The sequence below is a fragment of the Rhinolophus sinicus genome, chromosome 1 (genome assembly GCF_057876585.1).
Source record: "Rhinolophus sinicus isolate RSI-liver-muscle chromosome 1, RSI-T2T, whole genome shotgun sequence".
Classification (NCBI taxonomy): domain Eukaryota; kingdom Metazoa; phylum Chordata; class Mammalia; order Chiroptera; family Rhinolophidae; genus Rhinolophus; species Rhinolophus sinicus.
In genome coordinates this window covers 67,522,534-67,546,430 of record NC_142501.1, presented here as the reverse complement: position 1 = coordinate 67,546,430, position 23,897 = coordinate 67,522,534, and the positions used below count along the sequence as shown (strand labels likewise).

The 23,897-nt window shown below is 37.7% G+C and overlaps 1 protein-coding gene across 5 annotated transcripts in view; it reads right to left on the bottom strand.

Annotated features, from left to right (window-relative positions):
* FRS2 (fibroblast growth factor receptor substrate 2) overlaps positions 1-23,561 on the bottom strand; it is a 100,999-nt gene extending 77,438 nt beyond the window's left edge. For all 5 annotated transcript variants that reach the window (XM_019748978.3, XM_019748980.3, XM_074325431.2 and 2 more), the window contains exon 1: positions 23,400-23,561. The gene's annotated coding sequence lies outside the window, so the exon portion shown is untranslated. The remainder of the gene's footprint in view (positions 1-23,399) is intronic.
* Between the last annotated feature and the right edge of the window lie 336 nt (positions 23,562-23,897).

Below are 23,897 nucleotides of genomic sequence, written 5' to 3'. Positions count from 1 at the left end.
TGCTTCATACCCTGGCGTATGACTCAGAGACAAAAATTGTGCATAACTATTCTTCAAAATTATTCCTATCCCTATGAAGATGTACAATCAAATTTCTTCAAAGTAGGATCTAAACGGGGGGGGGGGGGAGGAGAGGTCCTTTCTCTTCAGAGAAACACTAATTGTGTGTATATGTGTGTGTGTGTGTGTGTGTGTGTGTGTACACGTACGTTTGTGCATATATGGCAGCCTAACTCATGTTTATGCTTAGACCTACAAATTTCATTTACTGAATTATTATTGAATTACCTAGTCCTGCTAAGTCTCAATCATAAGAATAAGAACATGACCAAAAGAATGTTCTAACAGTTACTTATCTAAAAGCCAGGAATGCATTTTCCTCATCCTCATCATGTGTCTTCATTTATATTTCAGATAAAACTTGTTAACACATCAAGAAAGTATTTTATCAATTCCTCTGTGTTGCTCAATGAGAACTGGCTGCCTCGACGCGCACATATGAGCACAACAGAATGCAGAAACTCCTCGCTGAGTCGTACTGGACGGCGTCACGTCTTGTGCAAGTCATCGCAAACCTTTCCCTGAATTTTCAACAGCATCACACACACCTTTTTTAAACTCCCACCTCCCTAAGGCTTCTAGGACATCATCACTCTTGGTTCTCATCGGTCTGATCACTAGCTGCCTCTCTTTCCACAGCACATCATCTCTGCCATAATTCAGTGTTTCTGAAAGCGCGGGATATATATATACACACTTTAGGTGGCACATATATAATAATGAGTTGTGTCAGAAGCAAGTTATTATTAGCTTGTCAAGCCCTCAGGCCTTATATTACAAAGTCTTACTGTTTTTTCATTTCCTTTTGGTTTTTTATTGAAACTGAGTAGACTCCGACTCAAAGGATGTAGCAGACAACAGCATCCAGCTGAAATTCAATACTATTATTTTGTTGTCATCGCTTGAACTTTCCATTGCCAACTATTTAAAGCAAGTGATATTAACTTGCCACTTATAGCACCAATACAAAGTTTCCCTTTAAAATAAACGTATTTAAGTAAAAGAGTCATTTAAAGAAAGATATTAAGGAAATATTTAAAGAAGATGCTGCATTTTGGAGTGGTCCTCAAAAACTGGATGTCAGAAACACCGCTCTGACCAGAACTGTGGCTATTTTTAAACTCAATTCTTTCTCCACATTTGTCACTTCTGTGATCACCCCAAATTCTCAAATAAGCTCCAGATTTCAATTTAGGATATTGTACAAGCACATTTAATTCAATACCTCCAAATAAAATCCATTCTCTTCTGGATCACGCCACCGCCACCACCACTTTCATCCCAGCGTTCAAAGGCCAGTGAAATTGTCCTTTACTGCCATTCACACAATCTCAAAATCTAGGCATTATCTTTGACTCATCCCTCTCTATTCACTGTTTTGTTTGTTTGTTTGTTTGTTTGTTTGTTTATTCCAGCAGTTACCAATTCACTCACGCCACAAACATCTGTTGGATTCCTACTGCATATTAATAAAATTATGTCATTTTAGAAAGCCATTTCTTTAAAAACCTTATAATCTATGAGAAGAGACATGTAGACTTCTGGACTATATCTCAAAAATTTGGGGGACAGGCAGAAACAGTGGGACATAAGATGGGACACGGCTGAAAAGGAATGCCTGTGAGAATTAACAGTGGCTATATTTCTAATTGGCAGAAATAAAGTACCATCTTCTTCACATTTTTCTGTATTTTATACATTTTCTCTATATTTTTAACAATCAAGAAAACACACTTTCCAAAAAATGTTCCCATCCAGACTCATTTCTCCACTCCTAGTCAAGCATCCTAGTTCAGATTCTCAGTATGTCCTCCTACCTGGCCTCTCAACTGACCTTGGTGAAGGTCACTGCCCAATACATTATACGTATAGTTGCCAGAAAAATATTTCTGAAAAGTTACCTTTACTAAATTACTCTTCTATGCAACAATCTTTAATGGCTCTCTACTGCTTATAATAATTAGAGTTGCCTACTCTACCTGCTTTTCAGGGACTTCTAAAATCTAGCCCCAGTCCTACCAACATAAAAATAAAATTAAAAAATAATAGTTATTATCACAAGTTAAATAGTAATGCTTTATCAGAAAGTTAAATGTAAACTGAAACTATTTAAGCCTCAAAATCTAGGATGCTATTAATAATTTTCTTAGGAACTACTTCTTAATACTCCTAAAATTCAGATTTTTATTATATATCCATATTTCAAAGACTCCATTCTAGAGAACTACACTACCAACCTAGATTGTATTTACGGTGCAAGCTACAATCCAGTTAATCAAAAGGTATTATTAGATGGATGTCTCCATACAAGGATATACTTATACTCAAACAGAGACATGGGAAAATAATTAAGGGAATTTCTAATGGTATAAAATCAATATTAATAGGTAAGTGCTAAGCCACCAGGCACAAATTAACCTGACTATACTCAATGTACAGTTTTTGCTCTAAGTTGTCATTAGTTTGAAGCAATTGTTTTGTTGTTATTGTTCTATACTATCACCTAAAGGTTCTAAGCTCTATAATATTTAGAAGGTATTCACTTAGCGCTTAGAAATGCCATTTCTTATTAGTCACTTTTGCCCAAGAGTATGTGTCCTGGGATGAGAGAGACAAAAGACGCAGAAAGTTCCTGCTCATCACTACTCTTCCCTCAGCTCCCAAGGACCCCACATGCCTAGCGGATTCAGGCAGCATATCACTGCCGGAAAATACTGCATCAAAACCTAGATGCAACAGGCTGGTATGGGAGAACCTTCTCAGACACTGAGGATTAAATGCCAGGCCAGCACGTAGAAGATTCTGAGAGTAACTCCTTTAAAGTTTGTGCCCAGGTGCCTCCTTGCTTCACGCTCGTCCTGGCCTGGAGTAGAGCCAGGGATACTGCTCAACACCCTACATTGCAGAGCAGTCTCCCACAACAAAGAATGACCTGGCCCCAAATGCCAATAGCGTCAAAGTTTAGAAGCCCTTGTATAAAAGAAAGAACACTGAGAATTCCAGCTCTATAACTTATTAGCTAAGTGACATTCAGCAAATTCCGTATATAACCTCTCAAAGACAGTTTCCTCGCGTGTAAAATGGATAACATGGTAATGTTGAAGGATTTAGGAGGAAAAACTGATACAGAAGCCTTTAGACCCTCTACAAATTGTTAGTTTCCATTCTTTAGAGTGAGTACAAAATTCTTCTCTATCAGAGGTAGAGCTCTGGCCCTTTCAAAGATAATTTCAAAATATGCATTACACATGGTACTATAATTGATTTACTTCCTGAATCTCCTATCAAAGTCTAAGCAACTTGAAGGCAGAGTCCTTGCCTTATTGGACTTTGTATCCTCAGCCTCTAGAACAAAGTAAGCATTGGATAAGCATCTTTTAAATGTCCAAATGGGCAAATAAGCTCTCAATACATACCCACTACAGCAAAGCATTCATTGCATTGCATTGTGGAGAATGCAAAGAATATAAGAAAACATTATTCTTGTCCTGGAGAAATTTTAAAATAGTAAGAGATGCCTAACAACAAAACAAAATGCACAGGTAGCTTTAACACATGGAGACACTCAAAAACAAAGCTCACAGATTGATGGGTAAAATTCATAGCAACAGCAGAAATCAATACTAATGGGATACACACAAAAGTTAGAATTAAAAATTTAAAGAGGGGGAGGCCTATTTTTAATTAGTATAATCCTTCAGCGTGCATGCAGCTAATATATTCCAAAGGCAATGAAACAGTACACTTAAAGAACAAACATCAAAATGACATTTGTCATTTTAGCAATAACTCTGCTAAATTTCATCATTCAGATGATGGTAGCATATTTTAATAGGTTCAAAGAACATTTTAAGCAAGTTTTTAAACCACATTCAATATTAATGGAAGCTTATCAAATTTCTGACATCCATAATCCATCTTAATTATCTTAAATGGTCTGAGACAGAATAAGACCAAAAGGGCTGATGCCCAAATGTCTGAATACTTTGCTGAAAGGCTGAGCTCAAGCAAACTCAAAATGTGTTAGAAGCAACTTTTAAAATGCACAAATATAACAATTATTTTTAAACCAACAATTTTAGAAAAATAGTAGTTCCTAGCTAAAGCTTATATAAATGTAAGACACTAAGTTTGCAAATGTCAGCAGAGTTTTAAGATCCCTTTCTAAAGTAATAGTCTCCTTCTGTTTTGCTTGGTATCTTAATTTGCCTTTGGTTTCAAAACTAAACTTGTCAACACTATTCCTCTCAAAACCTCAGGAATTCCATTACTAGTTTTAAGCTAAATTAAAGGAAAAGAGACGCATTCAACCCATGGCAGAAGTATGCACAAAGTGTTTGTTGATGCTCATAAATAGACTGAGAAATTTAGACATGTCTGAAGGACAACGGTTGTATAGTGAACTCTGTTTGCTCCACTGTGGAACTGAATAGAAAGAGAATTATTGCTACTACTTCAACTGAGCCCGGCACAGAGAGCTTTAAACCAAGCGGGATATGACAGACAGAACATTCTATTTAAGTCAGAGTCTTTGTGTGTTTTCACTTCAGGGAAGAAAGCTTAGAGAACTCTTTAGAAAAAAATCCACATGGAGCCAAGATCTTACTGTCCTCTCCCCCCAAAACAATGCTTAAAATGCCCTCAACACTGCCCACCTAGTTGCCTCCAAAAAAATAAAAAATTTAAAAAAAAAAAGAACTATAAATGTCTAACATACAGACAGACGGTTCTCTGTGTTATCACCAGAAATATTTTCCATTCCGTTTCCCAATTCTCAGACTCTATCAACCTTCCTGACAGCTACAGACATTGTTTGTCTTCGTCCCTCTCCATCACCTCCGACAAGCTCTAATTCATCTCAACTCACCTGAATCCCAGGTACTGGGCTCCCCTGAATGAAACTAGTCAAAAGAGGAAAGTTACTACGAAAGAAAAGGAAGGAAAAATTCCCATCTTTCTCATTTCCCTGCTCCCTCCCTTCCCCTGTCCCAGCACTGCAGAGTAGCAACAAATGGAAGGAATAAACCACCTTAAGTCCATTCTATTGCTATTTCTCACTGGTTACACTTAACTCATTCACTGCTCCTGCTAAGCATTCTGCTCCTTGGGCATCACCCCGTGTAGCCCCTACTCCCCTGCCCCAGGTAATGGAAGTCACAGCCAAGGGCCTAGATTTTGGGTAGACCCAGTTCCCTAAGACAGGGATTCCCTGGAACTGTGTTCCCACCATAGCAGTGTTCTATAAGGGTAGTTCGAATATACTGCGATATAATGGGTTACATCATTTTCATTGCCTGACCTAGTAATCTAAACACCATTGTTATGACTTGCTAAAAAAATAACTCCTAATTCCAAATTCCTCTTTATAACTCACAATTTCCCCTACCCCCAGACAAAATCCATTTTAAACAATTCATTTACAAGATAGAGGATACCTATGTAAGAGTAAAATTACAGTGACTGCTATTAATTAAAACAATACATTTTTGACAAAGGAACAAGTGGATGCCAGTAGCTTGTGCAACATAAATGATCCATGCTTGCAACAACATAATTAATAAAAATAAAATAAATCTAGTTATAAACAGCATAGAACCAACTAGTGATCATACTTTTGCAAAAGTACCTTATAAAACTAACATTCTAACTTTCTAAATGAATACACCAGGAACAATTTGGTGAAACCTAGCAAAAATTTTAATGCATGTATCCATTGGCACAGAAATTCTACCTCTAAAATGTAAAGTACTAATATATTTGCACAGGTGTGAAATATGTATACAACACTCATTATTGCATTATTTATAAAAGTGAAAGATAGGAAACAAGCTTAATGTCCACCAAAATGGGAATTTATGGTACATTCAATACAACAGCTACTATGCAGCCAATAAAAAGAGTGGATATGGTTGTAAATGTAGGAAGCAAATTTGCTATAAATAGCAATTGCCTCAGGGGAGGAGACCTAGGACACAGGGAGGAAAGAAAAGAGACTTGCTTTTCAAAATAAACCTTTTTGTACATTTAAATTGTGGGTCATGTACACATATTACACTTTGGCTAAAAATGAGTTAAGTTAAAAACTTGTTAAAGAATTTAGATCATTTTCTCCAATCCTCTGATACATAAATAGTTCTATTCTCATCTGTAAGCGATGTTCATTGGGACTGAGAATCTGGGCTACTAGAGATTACCAATAACCAATATACTGGGGTAGAGGGCTCATCTCCTCGCGTGAAGAGGTACAACTTTGGCAACTGCATCAATCAAAACAAAGTATAATAGGTGAAGAAACAGGGGAAGCATTTGCCTTACCCAAAGCAACCGTTATTACAGAAATAAAATTGGATGCAACGTGATTTTGTCAGCACTCTAAACACCGCTTCACCAAAACTATCTGGCTGGCAATTTCTGGTTAGGGTCTAGAGCTCAATGACTACATGCACCACAAATGCGTTGTAAGGAACCTAAGGCGTGCCCAAATCATCTGACTCCAACAGGCAGTTAAAACCCAGGCTAAGAGGACAGTCACGGGCCACCAGTTTCAACTGCCAAAAGAACAAATTTATAAGATACCATTTTTCTGACAATTTTTCTTTTTATCTCTTCAATTCCAAGTAGGATTGAACACAGCAGTGCCTCAGTAATTAAAACTCAAGAAATTAAAAGAAACAATTCAAACTCTTTTTCAAGCTAATTTTTAAATGTTTCTATTTCATATGATTTTTTGTTTTGCTACTAGATAAAGAGATTACTACAACAGCAGCTAATACTAATCTGGTTCCCTTCTTCCTCTGATTCAAAAATTTATTACAACCTGACTGATTATAAAACCAGAAAACTAAAAAAAAATATCTTGACGAGGAGAAGTACATAACATGGTAACATTTAGGAAGAGGATCATATTTATTTTTTTGTTTAAAAAATCCCTGTATTGGGCCTCTTGGTGACAACATGGCTCGTAAGCACACTGCTCTATCACTATGCACAACTTTTAATTTGACAAACTTAATGACCTGTTTTAAAAAGAAGGCAAACTATACAGCCCAAAGGTTTGTTGTCATAATCAACTACAGTCTCATGAGGTCTAGAATACACCTCAGTGAATGCAAGATGCTAGCTGGCATATCAAAAATTCAGTACATTCCTTTGCCAGATTCAAACACTCAGGCCAATGCCAAAAAACACAAACAAACAAACTGAACCTCATGAAATAAAGGTACACTTAAGAAAGCAGGAGGTAAAAAGTGCCTCAGAATTAATATTACATATCTTGACATTCATAAAGAAAAAAGGACAAGAATGTTAATTCAACTGATAATTTTCATTTTTATTCTACATTATTTTATATTTATTAATAAACCACTATGGCTCAAGAGTATGAGGTACTTGTATAGAATAATGTTAACCAGAGTATTAATTATAATCATATCAAAGTCAGGGATTAACAACTACACACATGAACATTTAAATTCACATCAATGGTTTCCAAACCTGAGTCCAGGACCACCTAAGGTAGGAACTGAGAGTTCCTTAAGCTATTTTCAAAATTTAAAAATAGCCTAATAGCCTCATATACTGGCTGAAATAGAGCTTTGTACTCTAACATAACCAAATTTCATCTTGGGGGCTGGAATTAAAACTCAATGTGGTAATGCCAATTATTTCACAGTTATCAGCACTGGTTATAGTTACAGTCTTCAATAATAAAAATAGAAAAGCCAATGAATAATTATGTAATAAATGTATTTTATTTTGTGGAAAAACTTCCTTGAATTCTAATACCTGAAAAGTAATAGAAATAGAGTAGTTTGGTGTTTTTTAATGTTCTAGAAAAGCAAAATGCAAACTAAATATACATACCAGACCCTAAGTACTGACAAAACGTTTATCAGGAAAAGGCTTGTGTGTGCTAGGTGAGGACAGAAGACACCTATGAATTACAGAACAGTATATACTCTTTTCTTTAAATTCTGATGGCTCAACTGATGCTCTGCGAAATAACAATGACGTGGATAAAGATGAGTGATCAGATCCCAAACTATGAAAGAAATTTAACAGGAGGAAGAGTCTGTGTTCTCCAACTCCATTTTTCCCCTTTACACTCTTCTATTTCACACTTACCTCAGCAGTTACAACACTGCAAGATCTTAGCCACAGTTCTCACACATATATACCCAATGTAAAATAAAACAAATGGTTATAAGCCTAATTTTCACCTTGGAATGCACCCTCATTTTTTACACAGTGTTAGTACAAAAGAAACACTAAGGAGTAAAATGAAAATAGGACCCAAGGTGTGGGGGGTAAGTACAAGAACTCTACCCCCAAACATGAGAGCTTAACGACTGGAGAAACCAGACGCCACGAAAGGTACCCAGCACATGCTGTACCAGAATCTATGCAGGTCTAGATACAAATCCTGGGGCTCCAGCACTTATTACCTGCCTGACCCTGGGAATGTTGCTCTCTGATACCTCAGTTTTCTCATCTATAAAATGGAAATAAGAACAATTCAGCAGAAACTCTTTCAACAGAACTCACTTTATCCACGTATAGAAATACAGCTCTCTAATCCCTACAAGAAATCACTACCGGATGCCCGCCACAGGGTGATCGATCCCTCGCACCTGAGGGCAAGTGAGTCTGCCACAGTCTTCTAAGTCGACCATTTTTTTCTTAATGTCCCCACCCTTCTGCTCTCACCAAATGAACTGGACACTTAACAAGAGCCAGCTCTTTATTCCCAAACCAGTTTATGCCAACTGTACTTGTTATTGTAATTATGTAATTTAAGATTATGTAAACTGATGGATTATGAGTGTGAAAGGGGTTGTTTCTCTAAAATTATGTTGGCAAGTTCAAAAAGATTCAAAAGCGATTTTTTTAAAAGTTACTATGGAATTAGGTGTATGTAAAAGCTGTAAAATAGGAGAAAAGCATAAAAATGTAGAAGGATTTTACATAACACACCGAAAGTGTCTTTTAATTCTTCTATAAAAAAAGGGGTGCGGGATACTATTAGGACAGTTAACAGACAATGCCTTATTATGGTGTGGATTATGCTAAAAAGACAATCCAGAACTCTTAATGAAAGGACCCATACACACACACACACACACACACAAAACCTTGGCCCTACAGGGGGGCAAAATGGTGAAGCAATGTATATTCAAGTTAAAATTAAAAATACACATCGTTATTTTCCTGCTATTTCCCTGCTAACCAACTTTTCAACTACCTACTCAATATCCCATATGAAATCTTCATATGCAGCTACCTCAAAAATTTATAGGACTATTGTAAAGACTAAATAAAATAAAATACTTGAGCACATGCCTAGAACTTAATATTCAATTAGAAACTTATGCTTGGGGGAGGGGGGTTATCACTTTGTGAGGGGTGTAAATGTCTATTACTGTTTTGTACACCTGAAATTAATAAAAAGATAAATAGACAGACAGACAGACAGACAGACAGAAAGAAACTTATGCTTTACTTTAAGGGTTTCGTTACTACCCTGCTGGGTCTACGGCTCTGAGAATACAGCACGACTGCCTTCCAGGAGGATACGTGCAGTCCTCATTATTCTGTTATTTTTCGTACTCATGTACATTATTTACACCCCACACATTATTAGCCATATAACTTCTGTGGTGGTTATTAAAAAAGTGAAGACGTCCAGTAGTGCTGCGAGCCCCAGGAGAGCGTAGTCTCCCAGGGTTATACCTAACTCTCAGGCAACATTACGGCAATGCCTTAACGTGTCAGCATGAGCTGACAGGAACAGAGGACAAACGGATGAGGTGCTGGTGTGGTACCAGTGGAGGGAGCAGCAGCTCTGTGAACAGGGAACAGACGCAGGAAAAGGTCAAGGATCCAGACTGAGGAGAGTAACGAGGAGATAATGGCAGACACCAGAGAAAAGCAATGTAGAAACTGGCAATCATTGTGCAGGTAACAAACATGTAAACTAAAGAGGTTACAGCTAAGGTAAAGGGAAGCATCTGGTGATTCAACCTCTTGCTCAGAACTGTTGAACACTGATACACATATTAAAATGCTTTTCCAAATTACTTAAAAGCTAAATCACATTTTCAGTTCTTGTCATTGTGACATTACAATCAATTTTACTCTTCATGGAAAACGGTTACATAAAGAAATGCATTCTAAAATTGGAACAATGAAGTGCCTTTTTCACCTATTAAATAGGTGGGGGGGGCAGTGGGAGCAACACTATTATCCAGTTTAACAAGGATATGGTGAAATAGTACTAGTAATAGCATCCTTTTGAGAAGCAATTTGACCAAATGTTTCAAGGCTAGTAATATCCTTTGGCTCAGTATCATACATCTGGGAATCTGACCTAAGGAAATAACTAACAGTATGAAGAAATCAATTTACTCAAAGGTGTTTTCTGTAACATTTCTTATAATAGCAAAAATGAAGTATGATGGTGATACAAAATATAATACGTTGTCAGGAAAAAAAGCAACAAACGAAATTGAGCATATACTGTAACTATAACATAAAACATTATATGAAAAGGGCTGTAAAGAACTCCAAAATGATAACTGCATTAGAGTGGTGGATTCAAATTTTTTTTTTCTATTGTCTAAGCTTTCTGAATGTTATTTTACTTTCAGAATTAAAACAAATTATATTTTAAAACATGCATTTCTAAAAGTTACATACCGTATAATTTCATTCCTGTAACATCCACTAAATGACAAAACTCGTGGTGGGGGTATGTGTGATATACAGAGGTAACAGTAGGAAGTTCTTTTGTGGTGATGGAATAGTTCTGTATTTTAATTATGGTAGTAGTTACACAAAACCATACATGGGATAAAATTGCACAGAACTACACACCCACACCCACAGAAATGCATGTTTAAAAAATGGTAAAATCTGTATGTGGTCTGTAGTCCAGTTAACAGTAATACACCAATATCAATTTCCTGGTTTTCATATTGTATGGCAGCAATTTAAAATGTCAGTCACCATTGGGGAAATTGAACAAAGAGTAACAGTTTCGGAAAACGTGTTTCCCCAAAAATAAGACCTAACCAGAAAATAAGCCCCAGCATGATTTTTCAGGATGACATCCCCTGAACTTAAGTCCTAATGCATCTTTTGAAGCAAAACTTAATATAAGACCTGGTCTTATTTTCGGGGAAACACAGTATATAGGACCCTACTATTTTTGCAACTTCCTATGCATCTCTACCTCAAAATTAAAAAACAACAACAACAACAAAAACATGTGCTTGCATGTATAATACTGAGTTAGGGGTGTTTTTTTTTTGAGTGGGTGGGAGATAAGGGAACGTAAAATGAGCTATGTAATATATAACTTCCAAAGCACTACTACCTACTAACTATTCACACAAAAAACCTATAGGAAGCAGATGGCAGTCTTTAGATTGAACATAATCTACCTAGGTCAGGCTTTAATAAATGGTTTCAATTTAAATGAAAGTATCAGTCAATTTTCAGAATATGCTTAACTGAATAGTTTTGAATCTCAAACCATATACTTACATAATCCATTAAGCAATAGCCCTCAGAATTTTCTCTCTTGCTAGAAATATTTTTTAAAATATAAATAAGATTTTCTTACATATATTATACGTAAATGACCAATACAGACAAAATCATTACCTCTGGATTGTGCTACATGACAGCAACCACATCTATCTTAATTCACAATTTTAACCTCAATGCCTACATGGTTCTTAATACCTAGCAGGCTCCCCATAATCAACTGGTCAATGGATGAATTCATGTTCTAGTCATGATTTAATGCCCAAGTTCATTCAGCTTTAACTGAGAATGGGAAGTAGAAGGCAGGGGGTAAAAGAAAAAAAGGAGCACATTTGGATAGCGCCCAGCTTCTACCAATTAACTAACCAGGTTAAAAGATTACCTTTACCCCACACCACCTCCTCGTTATATCAATGTAAAGTTGACCTGAGGAAAACCTTACATCATTTCTCCTGATCACCCAAATCTTAAAGACTTCTTTAATAACTAGAAAAAGGATTAAATTAGTGTCATAAAATCTGCCTCACTAATCTTTATTGCCTAATGCTTTCAAGAAAGCCAAATTTTCTTTGCTATGCGCAAATCCATCAACTTTTTAATTTGAAATGTCTTAGCTAGTTTGCAAAGCATCAAAAACCCATTCCTGGGGCGGCCGATTAGCTCAGTTGGTTAGAGCGCGGTGCTCTTAAGGCTGCTGGTTTGATGCCCACATGGGCCACTGTGAGCTGCGCCCTCCACAACTAGACTGAAACAACTACTTGACTTGGAGCTAAAGGGTCCTGGAAAAACACACTTAAATAAATAAAAGTTAAAGAAAAACAAAAACAAAAACCATTCCACACAAGCTTTAAGCTCTCAGCAATTTTATGTAAATATATGTATGTGTGTGTGTGTGTGTGTGTGTGTGTGTGTGTATAATTCTTATACATTATATATTTATGTCTATATTCATATATAAATGTAAATATATAAATAATACAATTACACTGGAACTACTACCTTATAAAGACACTTAAGTCAGATAGCAACTCATCTCTATGTTATTTATTCATTGAACAGTCCAAGGTACTAATAGTGTAACAGTAAACAAGACACCATGCCCTAAGTTTAGTCTATTTAGTAACTTAAAAGGCAACTGTAGCTAGTAAGAAGAATCTTAAAAAAAACAACCAGGGTTTGAATTCCAATGCTACCTCTTATTAGCTATGTCTCTGAGTCTTAGTTTCCAGAATTGTAAGTAGATACTATAGTCATGAGGATTAAAATAAAATCATAAAATTAAAAATGGTTGGCAAACTAGAAAGCCCTATACAAATGTAAGGTATATTATTACTGTACTTAGCTTTTCATCAAGAAAAAGCAAAACACTAGGATACCTCCTGGTAGATTGCTTATTAGTTGCAAGGGAAAAAGTAGTAACTATATAATGAATAAACCAGATAACACCTTGACCAAACTTAAAATCACTAACGAGGAGCAAATGGACAATATGTATATACAGATGTGATATTCTGAGAGAGACACATCACTTTTGTGGTAGTCTGACTGAAGATAAATAAATAACCTGAATCAAATCACGAGGCAAGTCAGATTAAATCAGAAAAACCCAAATTGAAAAACTTCCTATAAAATACAAGTGACCTGTATTGCATGAAAGACAAAGGAAGGCTCAAGAACTCTTCCAAATTAAAGGAGACTAAAGAGAAATGACAACTAAATGCCATACATGATCAAATTAACAGAATTGGAATATAAAGTATAAAGTATCAATGTTAAATATCTGAAATTTGATAACACTACTGTTATTACATAAGAGAACATCCTTATTCTTAGGTAATATACCCTGAGGTATTAATATTAAGAGGTAAAAAGGCATGCAACCCATTCTTCAATGGTTCACAAAAATAATGTGTGTAGGCCTTAAGACAAATATGGCAAAATGTTAATAATTGATGAATATGGGTTAAACATACACAAGCATCTACTGTATCACTCTTGCAACTTTTTATAAGTTTGAAATTATTTAAAAATAAAATGTTTAAGAAAACAGGATACTAACCTCCAGGGGTTCACTTTCAAGGTCTAAGCTATACAATTTTAAAGTACTATTAAAAATCACTCTGCAAAATTAATACTAAGAAAGTTCACAATTACTGAACAGGTAAGAAAGCATGGCACCATGAGCAAGAGCCAGCAAAACAAAGAGCAGAACTGTACCTGCAAAGATATTGGAATTATCAGACACAAAGTATAAAATAAATATATATATTTAATAGGTTTTTAAGAAAAAAATCTTGAGAACATGATCAAGAAAAGGAATAAGACTACCAAAAAAACGGTTAAAGCAGTCTTTAAAAGGATCTACATAAAACTTCTAAGAGACAAAATAAATATAATACGTGAAATTTTTAAAAACTTAATGAACATGCCACATGGATGAACCTTAAAGACATTATACTAAGTGAAACAGGTCAGACACAAAGGACAAATATTGTATGATCCACCTATATCAGGTACCTGAAATAGTCAAATTCACAGAGACAGAAAGTAAAAGAGTTGCCAGGGGTTGGGGGAGGGAGGAATGGGGAATTATTGTTTAATGGCTACAGATTTCCATTTGTGAAGATGAAGAAAAGCTCTGAAGATGAACAGTGGTGATGGTTGCACAAAAATGTGAATGTACTTAATGCCACTAAACTGTACACTTTAAAATGGTTAAAACAGTAAATTCTGTATGTATATTTTACAATAAAAAAATGGATGTATAGTTAAAATAAAGTAGAAAAAAAGTTTAAAAATTCAATAAACTAGCTGAACACAGCTGAAGCAAGAAATGGCTAACTGGAAGACCCTAACTATCCAGAACACAACACAGAAAGATAGAGAAATAAAAAATATGAAGGGTTAAGAGACATGGAGGGTAGAGCAAGAACATTAACATACTTCAAATATAAGTTCCAGATAGAAAATATGGAAGATAAAAATTGAGGAGAAAATTGGCCAAATGTTCTCTAAAATTGTTGAAAGTTAAACCAATTTTCAGATTCCAAACCCTCGTGAATTCCAAGCATGATAAATAAAAAGAAATCAGCTTCTAGATATATCAAAATGAAAGTGTAAAGAACCAACGACAAAGGTTCAAAAACTAGACATAATGAAACAACAGATACTTAAAAGGGAACGACAATTACACAGATTACAGATTTTTCAACAATAAAAGGCAGAAGAAAATAGAATACCAAAAATGAACCAAGAAAAAAATAACTGCTAGCATAGAATGTACACTTTTAGAAAAACCATCTTCAGGAATGAAACTAAGATAAAGATATTTCAAACAAAAAGTTTTCCAACAACAGACTCTCACTAGAGAATATTCTAAAAGATGTATTTCAGGCAGAGAGAAAAATGATCTCAGATCTCATACAGGAAGTCTAAGATGCAAATGGCAATGATGAGCAAAGACACTTGTAAATATATAGGTATATCAAAGCAACAGTGTTTCAAACAACAGTAACATCTAATTTGTTGGGAGACAGGGAAAACTACACAGAATTTAATTCCCAAACTTGAAGCGAGAGGGAAATGGAATTTTAAAAAATACAGTCATTAATATTAAAAAGAAAGCCAGGCAGTGATTAACACAAGATGGTTACTTAGGAAGCACGTCAGAGAACACAAGATGTGGGGAGTAAGTATAAAGAGGCTTCAAAGGGGCCGACAGTGTTCTATTTTCTAAGCTAATTAGTGATACATGGCAGTACATTTTATAATTATTTAAACTTTTCATTTATTATACTGTATGCTTTTGTAATAGAAGTAAATTTTATAAATCAGCACAAGACAAAAACCAAGTGACCAGCGATCACTCCCTACAAAATCTAGAATACTTCACAAAACTCGGTCTTTACAATTGAAACGAAGATTCATTGTTTCATTCAACAAACACTTAATCCAGTGCCTAATCCTTGCCTATTACTGAGCTGAGGGGCGGCATGAAGATTTCTAACCTCTCTTCTCCTAACCTAATACAGCAACCACCAGCCACATGTGACTATTCACATTTAAACTAATTAAAATTAAGTAAATTTTTAAAATTTAGTTCCTCAGTTAACACTAGATACATTTTAAGTGCTCAGTACATAAAGGCCATTATATTGAAAAGCACAGATAATAGAACATTTCAATAATTGCAGAAAGTTCTATTAGTGCTGCTATATTTTTATAACACTAGAAATATATTCATAATTGAATCACCTTAAATATAAAAGAACATCTTAAAATTGATAAAATCTCCTTTTAAAGTCATTTTATTTCTATGAAACTACAGCTCCTTAGTAATATTTTAAAAAGTTTGTTGCTTGTTAAAAATATATAGTGTCAGGAATTGTTCACTATCCCCTGGTGTTCCACCAAAAACCAGGAGAACAAAGGATTTTTTTCTCTTTTTTTAGATTTTATTGGGGAAGGGGAACAGGACTTTATTGAGGAACAGTGTGTACTTCCAGGACTTCTTTCCAAGTCAAGTTGTTGTCCTTTCAGTCTTAGTTGCGGAGGGCGCAGCTCAGCTTCAAGTTGTTGTCCTTTCAATCTTAGTTGTGGAGGGCGCAGCTCAGCTCCAGGTCCAGTTACCATTGCTAGTTGCAGGGGGCGCAGCCCACCATCCCTTGTGGGAGCTGAACCAGCAACCTTGTGGTTGAGAAGATGCGCTCCCACCAACTGAACCATCCAGGAGCTCAGTGGCAGCTCAGCTCAAGGTGCTATGTTCAATCTTAGTTGCAGGGGGCGCTGCCCACCATCCCTTGCGGGACTCAAGGAATTGAACTGGCAACCTTGTGGTTGAGAGCCCACTGGCCCATGTGGGAATCGAACCGGCAGCCTTCGGAGTTAGGAGCATGGAGCTCTAACCACCTGAGCCACCGGGCCGGCCCACAAAGGATTTTTTTTAAAGCCCGAAATTAAATAGTTAAACCCAGTGCTACTAAATTGTAATATAAGCCATGTCACAGGAACACAGAAATCCACAGGATGAATGTGTATCATCCCTTCTTGGAGGCACCAATTTTAGTTGACAGTACTTTTAAAACACTGTTTACATACATGTAAAATAGCAAAGTGCAAAATTTATATGAATTTTTAAAAATAAAACCCTGTAGGCATCATGAAATGTTCTACTTAAGTAACTATAGGACCAGCTCAAACTGGTCCTATCCTGTTTCTAACAAGACCCGGAAGCGCTTTAGATATTAAGATATTCAAGAACCAAAGTTTAAACCTTGGATACACACTTACGAGTAATACCCATGAACCCTTAATTGCTCCCCCTCCCCCAGAACCAATGGACCGGGACATCAGAACCTGAACGAGGAACCCGTTCAGAAGCGAAGGGTCCGTTGTCCAGGAAGATCCAGTGCTGAAACCCCTCAAATCTTACCCCGAACCCAGGATCTGGGAAGACAGATCCGAGCCTTGCCTCCAGTCTTCTTGCCAGTGGACCTGCTTTTCTCAGAAGACGGGTGCCATAGTACTGGCTTCTACAGCAGGACACTTCTGGCTGTATCTCTAGACTTCTGAGCATACCATTCATTCCTGCCATTAGGAGTGTTTTGTAGGAAAAATTTAAGCATTGTTTTATAAAATAAATGAATTCTATGATTTTCTTTATTTACCAGAAACAATGATACAAACAAAACTATAAAACAATAACATCCTTGATACCTAAAGCAGTGGAGGTTTCCACTCCTCTTTAAAAGTAAAGGACAGAGGGCCTAAGCTATTTCAACCTAACATGAACATTTTGCTTTAGGCATTCTAACATACATTTCTATATATTTCTGTAGTACTCCCAATTTTTTAAATTACTTAACCAAAAACACTCAAAGGAAACAAATGTTAAGCCTTAATTTACAGTCACTTAGGTGAGGTGCGCACCTTAATTCCCCCCACCCCCCACCACACACACATACACACACTAAGTGAACCAGGGAGTCGATAAACTTCCAATCTAGACAACTGAATGTGATTTCAATAAACGCTTATGCTAATAATTGGTTTGTGTCCCCCAAGAGGACTTCTGTGGCTCCACTTACATAACCCATTATGCAAAGTGCTGAACTATTCTTTCTCTAGAAAGCATTCTGAATACTGGTATTTGTACAAGGTTTACTTGCTATATTAAATAAAACAGCTTTTCTCGCTCTAACTTCCAGGATCTTTCCTGCAGAAGAGGTGAAAAGGAAAGCCAATTTCTACTACTTCACTATGTCAAAGGCGAGTTATTTATCTTGCTGGCTAATCAACAATGACTTACAGTGGCACCCCCAGGCAGCCCCCCCAGTTTGTCAGTTTCCTCCTGGGAATCCGGTTGAGAAACAGCCTCAAACAAGTAATTTGGAGCAACTTGTTCGAACTCAACTGAAAACAATCTGAACTGCTCCTTGAAATGTAGTGTAAATATTAATATAAAATGTGACAAAATTAAATCCAGTGGTGGTGAGAATCACAGTGCCGCCCCTGGAGGGTAATAGAAGGGTAGAATGTACCACAAACCTAACTTGAATATGCATAAAAATGTTGGATGAGTACTCTCCCTCAGTCCCCTGGTTCTATTTAAGTCAAGATTATCAGATTTCACAGAACCATAATCTTAAAAAAAAAAAAAAAAATTGAGGACCAGCATATAGCTGTCACCTTTTATTTTGCCAAAGACATTTAAAAAGAAAATAACTATCAATTACCATCACCATTATTTCATTTAAAAAAAACTAATATGTTTTACACCAAAAATGGTAACAAGATAATTTTCTAATATTATCTTTTAAATTGAATAGATTGAGCTTTATGAAAAGCTAACTCATTCTCATTTCACTTCAGACAAGTGACACCACTTGTCACAGACTGACACCACTCCATAGCAAAGCATTTGGAAACCACAGGTCTAAGCAACTAACTCCCACGTGGAAAAAGAAAGCAACCGTGGGGCATGCCCAAACCAAATATTAACCTACTCAATAATGAGGAAATAGAGGCTGGGAGGGGCTTAGGGCCTCTCCCAAGGTCGCAGACCAAGCATTTTGACACAGGTCTGTGTAACTCCCCAGTCAGCGTTCCTAACCATTAGACTAAGCTTCCTCTAATATTCTTCCAGTGCTGTAAAGATCCGCCCTAATCCAGTCACTTCTGTGACCAATGACAACTGAGGAATTTCCAAGACAGCTGGCGGGAGTGCGAGGTGTGCTCCCTGGCCCTCATTCAGACTGGAGCTAAATGGAACTCCTGACCTTTGCCTCATTAATACCGGGCTCCCTGCAACTGAGCCAAGCAGCCCAGACAAAGCACACACAAACCCCCTGCCTCCAACACTGACGCAGGACTCCTAAGACATGCCAAGTGCTATGATAGTGTGAAAAACATATTCCTGAAAAACAAATTGAATGTATTAATTTCAGAAAGGAAATAAACACTTCCATGGAAACTCAGTCTAAAATTAATAAACTTGCCCTCAAAAGTTATAACTCTAAGCCTCATCCTGCAAACTATTACAATCTTTTAAACATTAATACAGATTCCCCCTGCTTAAATATCTAAACAGAAAAACACATGAAATTCTATACATCTATAGTTCTTAGTTTCCAAATTAAAATATATCGTTTTTATATATGTGTCATTATATATATAATGGTTAAAAAGTATCTTATTCTATCCCTCTAGTGTACTCAAAACATTAGAAACAAAACTACGCATGTTAATCAAAAGTACTTAGAAGAAAAATATGTAATTAAATACCATTTTCTATGAAAGGCACTATCTCTAGCCAGTAGTAATACGAGGCACAAAAATTACCTTTGAATATTTAGAGGTTCTTGATGTTGAAACCAAAATTGAAACTTATACATATAAATAAATAGAATACTGTATCAGAGATTTGCTTCCAAACCCTCACATATCATTTGCCAGCAAATGTCCAAATGAAACAACCAAACAGCTCTTAAGTAACCAAAGTCTGACAGTCTGGACCCAATGAGTCTGAAATAGTTCATCCTCCCTGAAATAGGGCAATGATAGACAGCATAGTATTCTTGCTAGCAATGGCAAGAAAATTTTATTCCCAATTGGATTTTTAATGGTCAGAGTCTACCCCATTTGAATCTGCAATGTGGGGGAGTAGTACACAGACTATCAATTTTTTACCCACTATATAAAATTATCTATTTAGTGTCTTTTCTTGTTTTTAAACAGATATCATCTATGAGTAAAATGAAGGTTTTTCTTTTTATTTTGCCTCTAAACTCTCCCTTTATTCTTTCATGTTTATACAGATTCAACTAGTGTTATCTATTTGTATTATTGTCTACACCCATGTTTAATATATGCCTAGCACTGCCATCTCTCATGAACCACAAACCCACATTTCCAAAAGCCTCTGGACATTTCCAGTGTTTGGCAAGTATATAAAAAAAGCACTCAACATATTCAACACTGATCTCATGATGTACCTCCTTGCCCATATTTCTAGTAAAAGCACCACCATCGCCATCACCCACACTTAAAGTGAGTGTAGCCTTCAACTTTCACTTCCTCCAAACCTTTCCCACCCACCTACTAAATCATCCCAATGCCATTGCACTTGCACAGTGTTTACACTACAGTTGACCCCTGTGCAATGTGGGGGTTAAGGGCACCGACCCCCTACACAGTCGAAAAATCCATGTGTAACTTTTGACTTCCCCAAAACTTAAGTAATAGCCTACTGCTGACCTGAGGCCTTACTGATAAAATGAACAATCGATTAACATATTGTATATGTTATATGTATTATATGCTATAGTCTTACAATCAAGTAAACTTACAATTAACAATATTATTAAAATGATAAAGAAAATACATATACAGTACTGCACGTATCTATTGAAAAAAATTCATGTATAAGTGGCCCCACTCAGTTCTAACTTGTGTTGTTTTCTATACTGAAAGTTAGCTTTCTACAATAAATCATTCTACACACTACACTATTAAGACTTTAAGTTTCTCACTACCTGCCAAAGGTTGAACTCCTAAATACAGGATTTAAACATGTTCTAGACCCAAATTAAATTTCAAACTTCACCTTATTCCCCAAAGTGAACCCTATTTTCTAGGTAACCTGGTCCACTAACTTTTTTTCGAGTACACAATGAGCTTTGCCACCTCCACACTTGTGTTCACACCATTCCTTTTATTCAAAAAGCCTTCTTCATTCTCCTCTTCCCAATCCCTAAATTTTTGTCTTAGAAAATGTCTTACTCTCTGAAATGTTGAACTCAGGTTCCCAGTTTATTGGGAGGTCGCATGACATAGTGGAAACACACAGGCTTTGGCACCAGGCAGATCTGGATTCAAAATCGGATTCAGTTACCTGTTAGTCATATAGTCCCGGCAAGTTACTTAACATATTTGAGCACCAATGTCCTCATTATTAAGAAAGATGCTTATATGTTGTTGTGAAGCTTAGAAAATGTATGTAAACACGACTAGCAGAGCGCATGGTGCTCACGAAGTGCTCAACAAATAATAGCTTTAGAGCTGACTTCATAAGTATTACTACTTCACCACTTTCCATTATTACTCTAGCTAAAAATGAACACATTTTCCTTTCATACAACTCCAAACTTTAGGTCAAACCACTCATGTGCAAGTATTTACATATATTTGTTTATGTTGTAAATTTTTATGCAAATGTCTTATATCCCTTCTAGATTTCAAATTCCTGAAGACAAAAGACTTAATCGTTGTATCCTCTAAAGTCTAACAGTGCTTTTCATGTAGCACACACCACCACCTCCAACTAGAAAAATTTTTGAAAATGATTGAACAATACAATTCACCTCTTCATGACTTCTGTCACACTGTAGAAAATCATTGCCAAAATGTGAATCTTAGTTGTTAGGGTTGTATCTTTATTTGCTCCTACAAGGTTGCCTAATATAGCAAATGTTCAATATCTGTTGAATTGACTTGAATAACATAATTTAGAATGCAACTGTTCAATATCCATTGAACTGACATGAATATAATAAAATTTACAATGCCTAAGGGTATCTGATTTTCCCCAAGTACCTTTTTCTGCTGTTACAATTCTTGAAATATTTCCCTTCAAAACACATTAACTACCATGAGTATGGATCCATAACCTTATCTCACTTGATTCCTTTTCCAGATTCTCTCAATTCCAATATTCCAACCATATGCTCTAAACAATTAACCACTTCAAATGGCTAAGAATCTACAGTTTCTATCTAAATGTAAATTTCAGGCAAGTAATCTTCCCTCCACAATCTTTTCCAGGGACCTTTTGCCTGTTGAAGATCAACAACCTTGAAATACATTTTCTTTTGCATGGGAGAGCTCACGGAACTTGTCACTTCAGTCTATTTTCTCTAATTCATGGTATTACCTCCCCTTGCAGTGGTGGGAGGAGAATGAGGTAAGTAAGTACCCAAAAAACTACAGTAGCAGTCCTAATATAAGCACATGATGAGAAGTGCAGGAAAATGTCTCTGGTTTCACAAAGATGGCTTGTGTACACTTGACACTGCAAAAACGATGGTCAGCTGCTGATAGCCATAGTCTGCAGTAACTGCATTCCCTTATGATAATTCCCTCATGATAAGGGAAAACCCTTATTTCCTAGAAATCTTTCAGCAGTAACTTATTACCTAAAATCTCATCACTAAAAATGCCTACATTACTTTCTCCTCTTGGAAACTCTCAATTTATCCGAGGTAAACACTTTATAAGTTAAAAAATAATAATAAAACAAATCACCTCCGCCCACCTGTGTGAACCTCTGCATCACAGCAACAGCTGTAACAAGATTAAGGAACTCTCAGGAGTTGCCTCGAACAATTTTCTTGAAAAGTTAAGGCAAATGACAGTTTCAAATACGAAGGTGTACAAACTTCGGGGAAGAGGGGGTATAATAATTCTCCAACCCTCTGCAATCAATTCGTGCAACCGCAGACTGAACTCATCAAGGAACTGCGACTTCAGATGGCCACAGGAATTAGGAATACAGATTAGAGAAGAGCGTCATTTCTTACGTCTGCAAGAAAACTTATCTGCACCACTGATTTTCTTCAAGCAAGTTGTTTGTTTTAAGAAGTGACTTCACCAAGAGCTTGAGCAAGCTCCCCAGTGAGTAAAGACCAGGGAGGCGCGCTGGTGCCACACTCAGCTACGTATCCAGAACCGGTCCCGAGAGCAGCCCAAATCGATCCCGGGCAACCCCTAAACGCGTCAGGATGAAAAGCTTTCCAAAAGATCCCCGGCATGTACGCACTCATCGCCCGGCCCTGGGACTGAGGAGACGACACCCTAGGGACCCGGGCTAATTACTGAGCCTAAAGACAGACCCAGAGAACGCGAAAGTCGGGAACTGGAGCCCAAGATTGAGTCTCGTGTGCAGGTTCCCGGCCACAGGTCGGACACAGAAAACCACATCCCGGAGGCAGCCCGAAGATTTGGGGGAGCAGAAAAGAGGGGATCGGACAGACCGCGGCCCAGCCCATCCCCACTCTCGAGTCCCAACAGCAACAACAGCTCCGGGAACCCCTTCCCCGGCTCCGCCCCGCCCACCCCACGGCGCCGCCGCCCGCTCCTTCCCGCCCCGCGGGTTCGGCAAAGACCGCGGCGGTCGACAACCCGCCTCCCCGAACCGCGACAGCCCAGCCCGCAGCCCGGAGCGGGTAGCGGGGGCCCGAGAGCGCCAGCTCCGATGCGGCCCGCAGCCGTCCCAGTCCGCTCCCCAGGCCACTCACCGTCGGCCCGGGCGCTGGGAGGGGTCAGGGCGCGGGTCGGTGGGCGCGGACCCCCCGAGCTCCGATCCCGGCAGGAGCCCCTACTCAGAGCCGATGGAGCTTCAGCGGCTGTGCCTACAAGGCCTCTCTCTCCAGCCCGAACCTTGGAAAAGCACTTCCGGGGGAGCGGGGGAGGGAAGGGTTTTGGCACCGGAACTGCTCGCGGGCTGGGGCTGCTAGGACCTCCCAGGCGGGGCGGGGCGGGGCGGGGCGGGGCCTCCCCCGTGGGGCGCCCGCAAAGCCGCCCCCCGGCTGGTGGATAAGCCTTTCTGCCTCTCCGCCCCTCGGTTCCCCAGGCTACCGCTGCCTTTCGGGTGGTTCGGTTCCAACCACCTACTTTTACAGACGGGGAAACCGAAGCTCGGGGAATTAAGGGACCGGGGGTCCAGCCCCAACATCCGGCTTCCCGTCTCTCTTCAGTGTTCTCTGCACTCCAATCTGCTCCCTTTAAAAATAAAA